The following is a 5113-nucleotide window of genomic DNA, read 5'->3' on the forward strand; positions in this document are numbered from 1 at the left end:
ATACGTACTCGTTAATTTGCACCATAAATCATCGAAAATGTAGTTTTTGGTCCGCCTCTTTGCCGATGAACCTTTTTGTGGCGTTCGGGAGAGTTCGGCAAGTGTCGGGTTTCAAATGTTTTGGGTTCTTTTTTTAAAAGTGTTTGGATAGGACATCTTGAAGCTGTAATGTCCGTTCCGTTTTTTGAGTGGCTTTCGTTTTATATTTCGCTGAAAATAAGCATCAAATTAATCAATGTTTTTGTCAGATAGCTGCTGGTAAAAATATTAATCTTATTTGTTCATTGAGACATGAGTACTTAAATGCATCTTGCATCATAGTCGTAAAGAGAGTAATTCATATTATGATTTGCGACACCAAAGGGAAAAATTTAATTCAATTCACTTTATAATAAGTGCAAGTCGCCTCCAACAGTTATCTGTGGAGATCTAAGGGGGAGGCCTATGTTCAGCAGTGGACGTCCTATGGCTGAGATGATGATGATGTTGACTTTACAATAATATCAAAGTAGCTTGAAGGGTCTTTACAGCTGAAACTTAGCGCGCTAAAAGCTTTACAATAAAAAATATGCCCAAATAAAGCATAGAAAAATACCCACAACCAGATTGGGTAAACCAATAAAAACCAAATCTAACTCCATGTAGATAACTCAGCCATCAATTTTGTAAGCATTTATGACAACTTATTCCTCAGGAACTGATGTTTTTCTTATTGCGTATAATATTACGATTGTTTTGGGAATAAGCCAAGTGGCCTAACATATAGTGACTTATTTGACCCCTGGGAGGGGCCCGGAACTTTTCGATAGTTCCCATATTAAAAGTTGGCGTGATATATAGCTAGGATGTTGAGGAAAAAACGTACTGGTTTTTTGGCTCGGAACTAGTGGGAAGTTAGTCGTTTTCTTGATTTCCTGGAATATGAACCGTTAAGTGCATATTTATAAAAGATAAATATAGGAAAGATGAAGATACATACAGACCTATGTGATGAAAACGGTGACATTGCTAATATTGCTCCTGATAAGTAGATATCACGTACCTAATAGATGTTAGATGCTTTGCTCATGTATTGAGGTTTTTAAGGAACGTCGATGAAACCGCTGGCGGAATCTAGTATACCTATATAAGTGGTAAATTCAAAGTGCTAAGTTCATAAAAAGTTCAAAAGGCAAAGCTCTTTATCGTCAAAATTGATATACATGTAGTGGGAGATTGTCGACTATATTTAGAACAAAACATGGTCCAAAATTTCATAACTTCCAAACCAGAACTCACCTACACAACTAATTAACATTTCTACCTCCTCCAATGGGCAGCTGCTTTTAACCTCGCGAGATCACCCCAGATGCTCATCAAAGATCATTATTCACCATCATTACTTCGGTACAAATGTCGTGAACCTACCCAATTAGTGCTGGGCATGTGCTGGCCTCAGGAAGTACCCGTGGGACCTGGCAGCACGTGGACACTTGAAAACTTTTTGCTACAAACTTCACACTTTTGTAGTTCCGTGTAGGATGTTGTTCGCACTTTAGAGAGGAATCGAACGTTTTCGGGATGTCGTTTATGAGTTATGTCTCTATAGGTAGGTTCTTTTCCGCGGTTCAAAGTATCAGGATATAACTGTGACTCTCAAAAAACATGGTACCCTATTGGCAAAGTCATTTTCAAAATCGGTGCAGTATATCACAAACTCACTTACCTCTTCAAAGTACCTCTATAAATAGATTAAGTACTAAATACCTATATAGCATTAAAGCAAAGTCTTCCTGTCCCAGTTGTGATAATATAAAAAGCGAAGAACATCACTGAAGGGATTATCACGTGGCTTAAAGCAATAGACAGTGGAAGGGTGTAAAAATGTAAATAGTGATCATTTTAGAATAAACATATGTTTTATTTTTAAACTTACCTATGACATTAGGTTTTTTCATACTGATTATTCATTTCGTCTGATTTGTATAATCATGATATCTAGTAGAAAAGATAACAAAGCCGATTCACCGATTGTCGCACTTACCAAGAAGAAGATACAAGCCTTTTCTGTCCATTGTGGTGAACACCTTGCGGATGTAAATTCAAGTATTGATAGATAAATCGCAACTTCCATAAGGCTTTGGCCTAAAAACCCCGTTTTCATCAATCCTTGCCATCTTTGGTACATTTTTTGCAAATATTTCATTGTTGTCTGACACAACACTTGCGCAGGCGATTATTTGACAAAAATCTTTCACTATTTGTTTACCTGGAAAGGTGTTCTATATTCTGTTGAAGGGTAAATGCACCAGTTATGAGGCTCATGGAACAAATCGGATATCTACGCTAGTTGGTATTAATTACTAAACTAAACTGTCCCAGAATAATGGTGTATTATTTTTTTTGGTATTTGTGTGATGAGCAAAAAAATATACCTAAGTTGAAAAATAAATCGGTTATTCGTATCATTTAAAAATAATGAAAAAACAAATAGTACACTGATTTCAAACGATTAACGTAAAATACAATCACCGAATTGGGATTCCATTTAAAAACTAGATAGTGAGTATGCTGATTTCAGGTCTTACCAATAATGTCAAAGTCAAAAACACTTATTAAAAAGGGATTTTATTAAAAATACTTGCCTTACTATGCCGACAACTTTCCACTTACCCTACAGATAAAGGTGCGTTCACGGACGGGTTGAGTGTATGTACTTTCCAAAGGCTTTGTTCATAAAGTAAGTGTTTATTTGCGAACGCATCTGCGCCAGAACATATGTATGTTTTTGACAAATGGAATAGAATCGTTTTGATTTTATTATTTCGAGTAAAAGGGTATTTTTGCACAAAAGAAAAGGTTAGATGAGGTTGATATTTTTATATTAGGTGATAATGGCCAAGTGGTATTCTATTTAATATATCAATAGATATTAATCGATATCAATAGAGAAGAAAATAAAATATTAATGTTCTAGCTACTAGAAGAAATTTTCGCACATGAGCTAAGGGGCTTTTGGATGTTAAATATACCTACAGCTTTTTTATTTCATGGACCTATGGGCATTTCTATCAAATGCTGGTAAGATTATAAAAATAAACAATGGCTAACAAATCACCCGCAATAAAAAGCAAGGCTTTTCATAAAATCTAGTTGAATACCACCTTGCTGTATTATCCCTTGGTATATTTTTAGGAAATTATCGGCATCATCATAAACTTTTAAGCTAGGATTAAATTTATTTAAAAAACATGCTAGCCCTACTAGGTCATAATCCTACCGTCAAATAAAGCGGTACTTTTATCACAAAACGCGAAAATATAATCCCGATCATAAATAAAATAAAACAGTGAAAAATAACTGTTTGAAAACCATTGTTATAAACAACTCTTTACAATCATAACAGTCGCTTGTTTCTAGATCTTTCTATAAAGATTGCTCTATTTTCGGCAAACAAATGTTTAGATTCTTTTGTCCTTTGAAGAAAGTAACCGTCAAGAGTGAAATGGAACGTTAATACCGCAATAAATCAGCTTCGGTAATTGTTTTTGGCAATTACTGTAAGGAGATTATTGGAAACAGTAATAAAATTGACATCATAAGCATTTATAAAAAGTAAGGCAAATATTCCATTATGTATTCGGAATAAAACTAGGAAATATTGCAGAAATATTTAAACCACAGTGTTAAAAATAAATATGTATATTATTTCAAAATAGCTATCATCAAGTCGGGAACAAACATGATTAGCCAATATTGCTTTGTATAAGGACAAATTGGCAATTTTTTTTTATTTAAGCATCGAATGCATTCAAATATATGAGGATAAATTATATAAATTAGGTATACAAATTATGTTTATACCAATATTTTATTGGTATACGGTATATCCAAATTGACACGACAATTCTGTGAAACTGAATATTTTGCGAATATCCTTGAAAATTTTGCAAAAAAATATAAGTGACTCACTATGAGAATGTTTTCTTTAACTCGCTAAAGGTACTTGCTCTATATTCCCATCAACCTCTTTCAAAGCGACAGGTAAACATTTTTTCATAGAGAAAAAATCGAGCACTTTAATAAAGGACCCCCGGTGAAAGTTTTGTACAAGAATCGGTTCTCGGACAAATATAATGCGAGTTTTTTATTTAAATCCCAAGGATATTTGCAAAAAATCTCCGTTTAGATACTCGGACCTTTCTCCGAAACCAGTGGTTACCACAAAAGGGTTTTAGATTTCACAAACAGATGTGTTTTTTTTTCGTTATGTAATTTTTATGTATGACATCTGTCAAATGTGCATGTTATGTGTCTTTTACCCTACTTTTACCTGTGGGATATCAAACAGAATTTTGGCTCAGTATTACAGGAAAGGCTCGGGGGATGATTACCTTGAAACATGTGTTTTTTCATCAGTTTTTTTTAAAAAGCTTTTTTAGAACATGTCGGAACCAGTTTCATGTGTTCATTCACAAAACTGAAGGTCTCGGTGAAGTAGAGTGTAGCTCATGCTCAAAGGTGGCTGAAAGAATACAGATTCTATTATAATTAGGCACCTATTTGGTACACTAATGGTGTCCTTTCGCAGCATATGTAATTAGCTGTTCATGTCTCAATTTTTGAGAAAAAATGCACAATTCAGTTTTTTTCTATAGAAGGTATTTAGATACTAGCTAAAAAATGTAGGTAGTAAAAAACATCTTATCTCAAACATACAAAAATTGCCAATGACACGCGCACTAAAAAATCGATGACACAAATCGAAGTATCAAAAATTAAAAGGCCAATTTTACACAATTTGACGCGCCACTGACAAGAAAATTATTATTGTGCATGTCTGCTATTTGATAGACAGTCACCTTTAGCTGCCCTTTGTACTTCGGCCAGCACGCGCGCCCTTTCAGTACATATAATATTTATACAATAATCTTTTTGTACGTCAGTTCATAACTGGCCGTGTCTGACTCAAAATGCGGAAAAAATAGATGACAGCTCGAATTAAATGTCAACGTATTACTATTTGATGTCTCTTTTGCAGTACAGAGATTTTTTTGTTAATATGAACCTAAGAAAAGACGTTTGCTACGTCCTTATTATGTATCTTAAAGGGAGTTGAATTAAAAAAAAATTG

Source organism: Helicoverpa zea, chromosome 2 (genome assembly GCF_022581195.2).
Source record: "Helicoverpa zea isolate HzStark_Cry1AcR chromosome 2, ilHelZeax1.1, whole genome shotgun sequence".
NCBI classification, from domain to species: Eukaryota; Metazoa; Arthropoda; class Insecta; order Lepidoptera; family Noctuidae; genus Helicoverpa; species Helicoverpa zea.